This window comes from Solenopsis invicta, chromosome 2 (assembly GCF_016802725.1).
Source record: "Solenopsis invicta isolate M01_SB chromosome 2, UNIL_Sinv_3.0, whole genome shotgun sequence".
Classification (NCBI taxonomy): Eukaryota; Metazoa; Arthropoda; class Insecta; order Hymenoptera; family Formicidae; genus Solenopsis; species Solenopsis invicta.
This window is the reverse complement of record NC_052665.1, coordinates 605,314-619,293: the sequence shown is the minus strand read 5'-3', so window position 1 is coordinate 619,293 and position 13,980 is coordinate 605,314.

Below are 13,980 nucleotides of genomic sequence, written 5' to 3'. Positions count from 1 at the left end.
TATGAAAGATTCTGACTTCTAGTGAAGGTTCTTTAGATTCATAAAGCATTATGTTGATAGGGGTGGAGAGTCTGTAACCGAGAGCAACTCTGATGCATCTATAAATAAGTCTTTTAAGTTTCAAGATATCAGATAAGTTATTGCAAAATTGAAAAATCTGACCTCCATATTCAATAGAGCTTCTAAAGGTAGCGCAGAAAATTTGTAAAAGTAGGCGGGGATGAGCACCAAACGCCAGAAAGAGATGAAATAACATCCGCGAATTTTCTACCCTTACAAATCAGATATTTAAAATGTATATTTTCTTTGAGCTTTTTGTCAAACCAAACACCTAGGAAACGAGCACTAGGGACTCTGGAAACTAAAGCACCATTTATGTAGATATCTGAAAAACCATGCATGTTATGTAAAGAGAGGCGTTTCCGGGAGAAAATCAGAAGTTGTGATTTGGCTGAGGATAAAACCAGGCCTCTATCTTGAAGGAAAATGGAAACTCGATCCAAATTGTGCTGAAGAAGGCCTAGCATATTGCTGACATTCTTAGCAGATACGGGGGCAATGTCATCTGCATACTGTAAAATCTGACCGTCTTTAGTTAAGTGATTGCCGATATGTCTGAGATGTATGTTAAAAAGGGTAGGATTTAATGTGGATCTCTGCGGGGTACCCTTACGTAAAAAAAAGGGACCTTTGATTTCACCGTCGATAATAAAAAAGAGTTTTCTTTCCATAATGAGGTTGGCAATAAATCTACAGAAATTGGGAGGCAAGCCCATATCCACCAGATCCTGAACCAATATGTAGGGAACAACATTGTCGAATGCTTCCTCAATATCCAAAAACACGCAGGCGATAGTCTCACTCTTAATAATAGCAGAGTATATAAAACTAGAAAGAGAGACAAGATTGTCAATACAGGATCTGTTCGACCTGAAACCAGCCTGAAAATCCGGTACAGAACAATTATTCTTAACGACCCATCTAAGTTTGTAATAGAATATTTTTTCTAGGATTTTGAGGAAGCATGACAAAAGGGAAATGGGTCTTACTCCGCTTAGAGGCTTAGGGATAAGAACGACAAGTGATTGACACCATTGTTCAGGAAAGAGACATTCCTTGATGATGGCATTATAAAGATCTGCCAAAGTTGAGAGGAACCAGTTAGAAAGAGCTTTAATAATATTGTATGTAAATTGGTCAAGGCTCGGAGCAGAATGGATCTTCATACTATAAAGAGTAGAAACAATATCAGAAAGAGAAATGTCAGAATTCAGCAGGCAAAAACTTTCAGTGAAATTTTCATCTGAATTGGTGTTAGGATAGTATCCTGTGAGATAAGAATATATAGAGCAGAGTGCTTGAAGATCGAGCAAACACAAAGGTGGCCACAGTTTGTCGACACAGATCAACTGCGACCTAACAACTTCTGTCGTTTTGATACAAAGATTAGGCTAGATTACGTTTTTTAAAAAGTTTAACCAGTGTCCAGAGTTCTGCCAAAGGAGTCTTAGAGTTAAAAAACTTACAAAGGTTTTTCCAGCAGTTTTTTTTTGTTTTTTAAGAATTTTGGAACACGATCTTTTAGCTTGAATGAAAAGGTTAAAATTTTCCGATGAAGGATAACGTTTGTAGATGGCAGTAGCCTCTCTTCTAAAATCAACAGCCTTCTAGCAATTTTCTTTCCACTAGGGAGGAGTGTTTTTGGAAAATTTGGCTATAGCGGATTTAGGAAACCTCTGATGTTCCGGAATAAGATTAAATATTAAATTCGTGATGTGTATGATGAAGCTATCGTATTTTTCGCAAGCATTAACACCGGAGAGATCGTCATAAGAAACCGGGTTTTTAAGACAAAGGGTTCTAAAGGCGTTCAATTGGCTGCGAGAAAGGGCCCATTTATAATATAAATATAAATGAATTTTTTCTGTTTTGATAACAAGCCATTAATTTGAGTAATTACAGGAAAATGACCACTACCCCAGGTGTCATCCAAGGTCTCAGAAAGACACAGGGTGGTTAATTTATTAGAAGAGAGGGAAAGATCAATAGTCGAGTCCCTATAATTAGAAGGGAGCACAAACGTAGGGCTTTTGTCGTTAAGAAAAACAAAATTATAATGATCAATAGCCTTAGCCAGCAATTTGTCTGGACCATCATCATATGAGTTGTTCCAATAGGAATGATGACAGTTGAAGTCGCCAACTAAAAGTACTAGTTGGAAATTATCTTGAAGTTCTAGTATCTTATTAAACACAGAGAATGAAGTATGTCTGCCGGGATGACGGTACAAATTAACAATAAGACATTGAGTGCTGTTAACTTTAATTCTTATGCCTAGAATTTCGATAGAAAGATCTGTGATGTGTTTAAGATTAATAGTGGAATATGAAATATCATTGCGTACAAATGTGCACAGACCACGTTTGTTGTGACCGTCAATGTCTTTTCTAATTGTTTGAAAGTCTTTCAAATAGAAGAAATTGGTTTTATATAAAATGGACTTTTGGATACAAATAATTTCATAATTGTAAGCTATTGACTGCAAGGTGGGAAGTTTGCTACGAAGACCTTGGCAGTTCCATTGTAATATATTAAATGAATTATTTGAGAGATCGTGAGTGTTATTTTTATGAGAGGGGGAAGAACTCCTAGCATTATTGAGATGAGAGTGTTTGAATTAGAGAGGTGAACAGGTAATGACATGTAGAAATTAAATTCAATTAAGATAAGTTTATAAATTTAAGAAGAAAAATTAGTATTGACGAGTTTAGGAAAGGGTAAAGTAGGTGACGAACAACCTGGATTATTTTTACCCGTCTGAGGAATTTGAAAGCTCTCCAATTGCTGATTTAAGCGAGTATCTGTATTAAGAGTGTCAGTATCATTAAAGTTACAATTAAATAGATTTTTGAGTATGCTAATAATATTATTCGTGTTGATATGGACAGACAAAAAATTAAGTGAGGCGTCAATAATTGCTGTGAAGTCTTTTTTTGAGAATTAAAGGCAAGAACATTTATGAAAAATTTGCTTAGATTTTCAATAAAATTATTGAGGTTAACAGAGTTAAATGATGAGTCGTCAGGATTATAAGAGCGCACACAAGTGGGGGTCGAACCAGAGTTAAATTATTCGAACGCGACACCATTCCTAGAGGGAAAGAAGAGCGACCATTTGGGTAAAGAAAAGATGCTTTATTTAAGTCTGCTTGTTGTCTAACCTGGGTAGGGCGACGAGGTAACGAAGAACCACCACGGTGCAGATTAGAACCAGCGTTGACTGTAGGAAGATGGGAAGGAGCGCACCCAGTAGAGTACGTGCGAGTGTACTTTTTGTTAAATACAGCATTTGCGTAAGAGTCAGAGGAAGAAAAACGTGTCGACTCGAGAGAGCCGTAAGAGTTTATGTTGTTTAAAACGTCATATATGTTATTGTTATAGAAAGGCAATAGATCATCAGCATGTGATGGTTAACTGTAGTAATTTTCAGATTGTTTGTTACTTAGGCGGAAAAAGTTTTTGTAATCCACTCTAGAGTCACCGGTGAAGTCCGAAGAGCGAGATTGTATAATACTAATCGGGGTGTTAGATCGGATGATTTTTCTAGCTTCAAAGAGAAGTATGTTTTCCGATGCAAAAAAAGGATTTGTTTATATTTAAATGCAATCGGGGAGTCAGGAGAAGTGGCGAGGTGGTATCCCTTGCAATTTATACAAGTAGGAGGCTTGTCCAACATGGGGCAGTTCTCTCCATCTTTATGTTTGTCGCAATTAGTTAATACATCTTTCGGATCCTCTACAGATTTGATGTGTCCGATTTTAAAACATCTGAAACAAGTGCGTGGATTGGGAACAAAGGGACTAACCTCGTGTCTGGTTTTATATGTAGACATTTAGAAAGAGTTTGGCCTTCAAATTTGACAGTGATTAGGAATGAAGGTACAAGATTAGTAGTGCCATCAACAGTAACTCTTTTTTGTAGTCTCTTGACTTCAATAATTTAAAATGGATGTGCTTCAATCGACTTGATGATTGATTCTACACTGATACTAACTACTGATACTAGGCGAAATGTTTCTTATAATGCTTGTACGCATTGTACGATAAGCAGGAATAAAGGCACGCAAGCCATGTGAGTTGAGTATCTGAGAAAAAACGAAATTATTAGCGGAACTGGCTGAGCTAAAATTCACCATAACCTTGCCTCTACCTATTTTTTTAATTTCAAGAATATCTTTGAGCGCAATTTTTGAAATGATGCAACTAATATGGAGAGGGTATGTGGCCTTAGTCTTGAAATTGTCAGTGTTGTAAACATAGACCGTGTAAGAAGCATTATCTTTGTGCGAGTATTTATAAGGAAAGGAACGAAAACCATCCGGAGAGGGGGAGGGATTGCAATTGGATTTCTCATTATTGTTATCCAGCGTAGATGTAAGCAAGTGAGCGTGATTTGGAATTGAACTGGAAGGTTTGATGTTCGCAGACTGGTTATTGTTCTTCTTGACGGAATTAGATTTGGATTTGTGAGATTTGCTCACCTTAGATGTAGAAGAGTGAGACTGTTCCAACAAGTCCTCAAAAGATCTTTTTCGAAAGCCTTTGGCAGGATCGATTTCCATGGGAACGTCAACTTTCTCTGAGGTAGTTGTTTTTGTTTTATCACTTGAAGGGCAGGTGCTTGATGTAATATGTCCTTGGTCACCTAGACTCGTATTAACGATGGATGAAGTTACGCCTTGAGATGAGAGTGTATTTACTTGAAAGATTTTTTAATTGTTAACTGAGTCAGAACTGAGATTGGTGTTACTATTCAATATGGACTCAAATTCGTTAAATTGATCAGCAGAGATGCCAAAATTAGAGGATATGAGGATGGGAGGGCTAAAAGGGAGGAGGGGGGCGGGAGAGGATCAGGAGGACGTGCAGGTACCTCTGAATGCAAACGGCGCACATCGCCGATATTTGCACCCATCCCGCCGCCCCCTGCCACTGAGGCAGGGGGGTCATTATTACTTGTACGCGGGTATAGCCACAAATTCACTGTATGCGCACTAGTAAATAGAAAGCAAAGTTTAGACTGTTCGAGAGGCTAAATGGCCACTAGAAGGCTCGAAAAGAGTTCGAAAGCGCTCACAAAACAACTACGTCGCAGAGAAACATGTCCGCTTGCTACGAGCCGTCATTATCTAATCTATTTGCTGGATAGCGAGCTGATAATTCGGCCGTCGCGACGTCTATTTATAGGTAAAATGGTCGCACTTTACTCCGTAAGGCCCCGCGGTGTAGCCGCCTAGCGGCGGCGCTTTAATACACCTGTTTGTTTAGGTCCCACTCCGGCGGTGAGTCGGCGGCGGCGGCGGCGGTGACGGCAGCGGCGGCGGCAGCGGCAGCGTGCGCGCGCTAATCACCTGTGTTTTGTTGTGACGGCCGGAGCACTGGCCGCCACACTGTTTAAATATTTACATTAAATAAGTAAAAAAACGTAAGTTATAAGCTTGAAGCTTAATATTTTATATGTAAATTTTTAAATAAATTTTCAGTTGTTATAAAACTAAATATACAAATGCGTTTTTAAAAATTAATATCATATTTATTTGAATCAAGTCTTTTCTCTCACAGTATACGATAGTTTTATGTTTCGTTATAGTTGTGGAAGACTGGGATTTCATAAGACTACATTACAAGGTGTCCGACAGTTCTTGCAATATAATTTCAAATTATACGTAAACAAATAAAGATAATAATGAAAAAGTCAATGGTACTGAAAATATTCGTGGATCAAATAAAGTAAATCAAATTACAGAAGACAATAAAGCACAGGGAGCATTATCAATACACAACGTTTAAAATGATATTTATATGGAAATGCCTACTATACTATTAAAAAAATTACAAGAATCATTACAATCTATTAATGCGACATTGAGGAAAAGCAATTCCATCGCAAGTTGATTAAATGAGTACGAGGAATTAAGGCATTCGGAAAGTATACCTCTGAATGAGAGAACAGTCACATGCAGATTTTTGAAGAATCATTTCTTGCGTTAACTAATGTTTATTGTAATAAGTCACCAAATAATATAAAGATAAACGACATTATTGTTGTAGAGAAACCTTCGACAAAAAATCTCATAAAAAACAAAGATCCAAAAGACAATAATTTCTTATTAACAAACAATAACGAAAATCCAAATGTGTCAAGAAATTTATTTGTCTGTATTAAATGGAAGTTGTTTGATTCGTGAGTCGTACAAAATTAATAAAATGGATGATGTATTGTTTAACAATTCAAATTTGAATTCAAAGACAAAATTTTCAATGCAAAAAGTATGTTCAAGCAAATAAATTTATCAAATGTTAACTGCGGAATTAATGTAATACGGTATCAGTATGAAGAGAATAATGTAGATGAAGAACAACAGTTTTGGCAAATACCTGAAGCCAAGATTCGATTATAGGCGGATAAAATTCTTTTATTATACTGAATTCTTTGTTTATACTGAATGTATCTAGATTACTTACATTATACCGCAGCGCAATGTTGACTTAGCTAAACTAACGTATCCATATTTGTCACCCAAATCAGTAATTTTCTCTCCGATTATACTCGTTACATCTGCTACAGACGTTTGGAGTTGTGGAGTTATTTTGTATGGACTACTTACTGGAACTGTACGTAAAATTAAATTATAAACATTAATTATAAAAAAAATTATACATTTCAACAATTAAAATTTGATTTATTTCACACAGTTGTTTAGGACGCATCCAGGATCGTTTCATTCACATTCCAGAATTACCGTTCCTAGTAGATTAACGGAAAGAGCAAATTTCTCGCTATGCTGTGAATAAGTTTATAGATAGGTATATATTCACTGCATTTTTTTCATATTAACGATTTAATTTTTAATTTCCAATTCCAGATTTCTATTTCGTTTATGGGGAAATAATAGTTTTAAAAGACTAAAAATAATTGTTTTTTCAGAAATTCTTTAATTAATTTAAAAATTTATTAAAGAAAAGGTTTTCTTTATTAAATATAATATATTTTTATCCATATTTAAAACAATTTTAGAGATTTATTAAGAATAATAGCTGGAACTGTTATCGGTGCGGATCATGCTTATTAAAACGTACTTTGCGATCATTTATACTATATCGCAGAATATTCTAAAAATAAAATTACTCTGAGAATTTTAAGCAAGAAACTTAAATCTTATTTTTACAATCAGATTTTTTTACTTTATGCATTTCTAAGACTAAAGCCAAAAACACGATTTTTGTATAAAATTGAGGACTATTTTTGTTAATAAAAAAAAAACTAGGCAGTTTTGTTAAAATATTCTATATAAAGAGCAAGACGCAATAATGAAAATAATGTAAACATTTTAGCTAAATCAAATAGTTTTTTAGATACAATCACTGATCTTGAAAACTCTGTTTTTCAAGAAAAACTTACTTATAAAGAATATTCGTAAAAAATACTTTTTAATGATTTGAATGGAATTTGTTTTCCTCAATGATTAACCATTGAAAACAAAACAATAGCCTTAATATTTCAAGAAAATGGGGAAAAACGGATTTTTTCAGCTTTTAAGGCGATGCTGGAGATATCGACTGAACACTATTATTTTTAATTTCAGTAAACTTTTTATTGAATTCACAGAATGATAAATCCTTCTCTACAATTAAAGTATTGACAAAAACATAATACGCTGGCTACAATTTGACACGAAAAACGGAAAAAAGTTGCAAAACTATGTGCTTCTGTAGTAGTCTCGTGACAATATATATTGCGTATAAAAGTTCTAGACTTTGTACCTACAAAATAACCATCCAGCGTACTGTGAATTACACGTAAGATTGTTAGTGTGCTTTCAAAACAATCCTAGAAGCTTTAGTATAAAAGATATTTCCAATAAAAAATATCGTGTTTATGTGTGCATGCAGAATCGATGTGAAAATCGGTGAAGAGTGAGACTGAGTGAGAGCACTAGTTAGTTCCTCAATGTTGCATTAGAAGCGCTAAAGTCATAAGAACAAGGAAAGATGAGTGCGTTTGACAAAGAGCGCTAGCCTATTCCTCTTACTCTTTGCCTCACGCGCAACCTACAGTTCGTAGAAGAAAAATCTGAAGTACCGACGTCGAGTGAGTTTCACCGTCAGTCCAGCGTCACCTTAAAACCTACTATTTTTCTCTAATAAAATTACTACTGGTTAGGAGAGCGTACTTGTTAGCCTTCAATGAATTGCGAGTATTTGTTTTTACCAAAATTATTTATTTCGAGACACGAGTGAAAACGTGGTACATCGAGACTTAGAGTGTAAGTAAGTGTGTGTGAACAGTTGCGTGTGCAAGTGTAGCGGTCTCGATCCAAGAGAGGGCACTCAGTCTCCATCTTACAGTGCGTAAGAGCGAAAATTAAATAAAATTAAATTAAGTAAAGAACTAAATAAATGTGAACAAATTAAGAAATAGCTATCTAGCCTTACCAACTACATACAATATATAATCATAATCACTATATGTTACTTATATACGTAATTATAAAAACGATTAATTATAAATGTCCACAAAATTATGCTGAAATATAAACCCGAAGAACGATTAACAGTAGAGAAAATAAAACGTCATCCATTTTTTGCAGAAATTGATTGGTTAAATGTAACCAATTTCCAAACTTAATGCGCTTTATATACAGGGTGATTATTAGTGACTGTGCCCACTTTTTACCATAGGAACACGCATTTGTAATTTCTAATATAATAATATGTTAGAAATATGTATCCGTCGTTAAATCATACTCCTATGGTAAAACATGGAAACAGTCATTGATAATCACCTTGTATATCTACTTATAATCAAAGGAATTAATGAACTTTGATTTATTACAATTCCATAAATATTTTCGAAAGTATTATTATTACATAATGGAGATACATAATGGACATCAATCTTGTAGACAAATAAAAATACAATTAATGATTGGAAATAAAAATGTATCTCAATACAAAAAGTAGTTACTTAAACTATGTGTATAATAATATCAAAATATTGATTTCATCATAATAATAAAATAACTATTTAGATTTTGCTCTTTCACTTCTACTTATTGTCGACATACCATCAATAAATCAAATTGTAAATAAAACATTGGCGTTGTTGAACATACCATTCTTTAAGGATATAACAATAAATTGTGAATGTTTAAATGTGTCTCTTTAACATTGTACTTTTATTTTCCATAAAGATCTAAAGCAGCATCTATTTCGTCAAAAATATAAACCAATGTAAGTTTATAACGGAGCATGGCTAACACTAATGACAAAGCAGCTAAGGATCTTTGACCGTCAGATGGTTCTTCCAATGACTCTTTCCAGACATCCGAAAATACAACTTTCACTTCTAAATCATCTGTTATTGCTTCATTTTCTGATGATTGTAACTTGGCTTTGGCTCCCGGTAATAAAGTGCTAAATATAGAGCCAAAGTCTTTGTTTACCCTATAAAATATAAATTTAGTATATTTCAGATTGTGTGGATTTATACAATGCAGTTACAACGCTTTCATCTAATTTACTAAATCATATAAATAAGATTATTTATTATTAGATTTTAATATTATATTGCTGCATAATGTACAGATGTTGCAACAGATAAAAAAAAATTTAAGGAATGATTCTAAATCATAAAAAAATTTTAAAAAATAAAAAAATGTTGGTAGAGGCTTTATTTTAACTTTTTCAAATCTAACTTTTTTTAAAGGAATAATTAATATCTAATTCATATTTCATCACAAAGTTTTAAAATTGACGATTATAAACCTGTATACGCACCGGCAGAAATGGTATCCCTCCGCGCTGACTCTCGGCTGCCGCACACACGCGAAGCCGCGCATATACATGTTTTGCGGCAGCGCAGCGAAAGTCGGGGTGCGGGCAGAAAGTAGTGGAAGGCGTTACGATAGTATATCTTCCTCACTCGACGCTGGGTCGAGAGAGAAGACACGAATCGACGTGCTACCATGGAGAAACTCGGTGTCACTGCTATGCGCCTATACGGACGGTATACGGGATACTACGGTTGGTCGCGCACTGTTTTAATTTTTAATTGCATAAAGAAATTTACTCGGATACAAAGATTCGTTTGAAAAATAATGTAAATAGAATTACGATTTTTAATAATAAATTAAAATTATGTCATCACGGCAATAAAGCTTTAATTCATGGAACTGTTACTTCATGTCGAGACATAATTTTAATTAATTAATGAAAATTGTAAGTCTCTTTAAATAATTACTTTAAAATAATCTGTATTAGAAAATAATTTTAAATCGATAAATTTATAAAAATGTTAATATTATCTAGCAAGCCAGTTTACTTTGTAATTGGTGTAAAACAATACTCTGAGAGAAGATGACCCAAATAAATGTTTGATTCTGATTTTTCTTAAATTTCGTACAGTAATTTGTAACGTCGAAATATGAAGAAGTCTTTCACTTCTCAGAGTATTGTTTTACCTCAATTACAAAGTAAACTGGCTTACCAGATAATGTTAACATATCTATAAATTAATTGAATTAAAATTATTTTCTTATACAGATTATTTTAATAAGTAATTGTTCAAAGAGATTTACAAGTTTCATTAATTAATTAAAATTACGTCTCTATGTAAAGTAATAGTCTCATAAATTGAAACTATAAAATATTGCCTTGATAACATAACTTTCATTTATTACCGTACATAAAAAAATTAATGTGGCTACACAAAGCAAGGTCCACTCCCTTGCCTCGGGACCGAAACAGCTACAAATATTTTATAATTATTTCAGTATCGTTTGTGTTTTTATTTAAAGTGTCACCATGCTGAATATGTGTAATATTTCATGCTGCAATTTCTACATTGTAATTTAGAAATAATTAAGCATTTTTGTAAGCATGTATACGGATTACTTATATTTATAAATCGAAAAATATTGTCAAGGCTAATAAGAGTCAGCGCTGTTATCGGTGCGCACAAGAAAGTTTATTCTATATGTCAATTATCAACAATGAACGTTTCGACTCTCTTTGGAGTCATTCTCAACATAATACAAGATTCGACTAATATAATAATTGTCCGGCTATCGTCGTTCCGGTATTCAGTCACTCACGATTTGAACAAGCCGTGGTGTAGGTTTTCCACCATGTATGATAAGGGCGATGGCAAGCTCTCTCTATAACTATATGCAAAATTCTGCATAAAATCTAAACCGATTGACAAGATTATTTAAAGCAGTGACTCACCACCGATCACGACGAAGACCAACGAAGCCATGGATAAAAAATTGTGGCAACTTGCAGTCACTATATTAGTACGTTTTCAATTGCTGTGATTCGGTGTTTCTGACAGCGCTGCTTACAAGTGACCGAGCGTTAACCGTGGATATACAAAACATTGAAAAGTCAAATAAAAGAATATATATATAGTCAATATTCAAGCAGGGGGAGGGGGGAACTAAAGCAAACAAATAATCTCCGCCATTGAGAAATACACAGATTACATGAAGAGAACAAAGTTATTAGTTAGATAATAAAATAAGTTAAATAAATTAGGACAGTGACCATTAAAAAGAAATTGATATAAATAAATTTTTTCGATGTGAGACAGAAAGACGCTATCCCGTCGAATTTGAAGAAAAATGTTGTATATAAAATTGTATGTAAAGACTGCGATGTTACGTACGTTGGCCAGACAGGCAGAAGACTGAAAACAAGAACAGCGGAACACCGTAATCAGTCGGAATCATACGTCTCACTCAGTAATCACAGAACACAGGATTAATTGTAATCACGAATTCGATTGGGATAATGTTCAAATCTTGGATTCAGAGAGATATTTGGGCATGCGCTTAATGTCTGAAATGCTCCATATCCAGATGCAAAAGAATAGTTTGAATCTACAATCGGACACTGAATGCTTGCATCATGCTTATCTTTCATTGCTTAAAAAATTATGAATCTTGTAGTTGTATCGTGTGATTCGATTCCTGTATTTTTATATCGACCTAACTTATATAATTTGTTTATTTAATGATATTTTGATTTTGGACGAATCTTGGGACGGACTGCAGGGATCTCACATTGAAAAAATTTATTTATATCAATTTCTTTTTAATGGTCACTGTCCTAATTTATTTAATTTATTTAATTATCTAACTAATAACTTTGTTCTCTTCACATAATCTGTGTATTTCTCAACGGCAGAGATTATTTGTCTGCTTTAGTTCCCCCCTCCCCTTGCTTGAATATTGACTATATATATTCTCTTATTTGATTTTTCAATGTTTCGTATATCCACGGTTAACGCTCAATCACTTGTAAGCAGCGCTGTCAGAAACACCGAATCACAGCAATTGAAAACGTACTAGTATAGTGACTGTAAGTTTCCACAAGTTTCCATGGCTTCGTTGGTCTTTGTGGTGAGTCACTGCTTTAAATAATCTAGTCAGTCGGTTTAGATTTTATGCAGAATTTCACATATAGTTATAGAGAGAGCTTGCCATCTCCTCTATCATACACGGTGGAAAAGCTACACCACGGCTTGTTCAAATTGTGAGTGACTCAGCTGAATACCGAAACGACGATAGCCGGACAATTATTATATTAGTCGAATCTTGTATTATGTTGAGAATGACTCCAAAGAGAGTCGAAACGTTCATTGTTTGTAATTAGAATAAACTTTCTTGTGCGCACCGATAACAGCGCTGACTCTCATTAGCCTTGACAATATTTTTTGTTTTAAATCTTGAGAGTCTCTTTAAATTGTAATTTGTATATTTATAAACATTTCATGCATAATACAGCTAGCTATATTTTTTCAATTTTTTTCTAATTTTGTAAATACATCATAAGATAAAAAAAATCTATATATTGTCATAGTTTTGCCGTTATATTATTTTGAAATTATCGGCAGTTATTAATGTTTTACAAAAGGTTAATACTTGTACATCTATTTTTGTAAATGGACCTACATAATTGCTAATTAAAATTTTTATGCAAAAATTTTGTCATATAATTTAATAAATGTTGTCCTATCGAGATTTTCTTACTAACTTATATATATAATTGTACGTATATTTAATCAGCACAAAATTATCTTTTTAAAAAAGGTAAAAAAAGGCGCCAAGTGTGTGTACGTTCCCCTTAAATCTTTATTTTTTCTACAAAATCCAAGTGGTACTATCTTTGTATCATCATTGAAAATTTTTCTATTTTAATCCATGTAATACTCTCTTTAATTTCTATACAAAACCTAAGTACTATCTTTGTATTATCATTGAAAAATTTTCTTATTTCAACCCAAATCGTATTTACTTAAAAATAAATAGCTAAATAAATTAATTCAACCTAAATATATTTTTTCAAAAAAATGTACGAAATCTTTAAAATGCTCCAATTATAAAGAGAATATATTGATGTACTGTTTGAAATAACTGCTGCACTACTTTTAACAAATAAAATTCATATGATAATATTTTTATTTTTTAAATAAAACTCAGTGGTGATATCTTTCATTTCTTTTTAAATAAAATTCAAGTGCTACTATCTGCGTATTTTTAATGAAAAATCTTTTTGTTCTAATTTAAATGAATGTATTTTATTTTAAAAAGTTTTAATGGAATACATAACATTTAATCTTAAAGAATTAAAGAGAAAAAAATATAAAATTTTATTGAAATAAAAAGTTTTTAAACTACAAAAACTCAAAAACTTGGCGCTGCTAGATGTCAAAATATAATTTAAATATAAAGTTGTAAAATATAATAGTTACAATAACTTAGAAAATTATAATAATTTACAATGTTACTTAAATGTTAAAAAAACTTAATCTATAACTTGCTTTGCGTAATTACTTTTATAACGCATATCTTACAAGTATTACATTTATTGCATTTTTTCTTATGTTAATTCCTTTTATTGCTTTTCTTATCTAACAG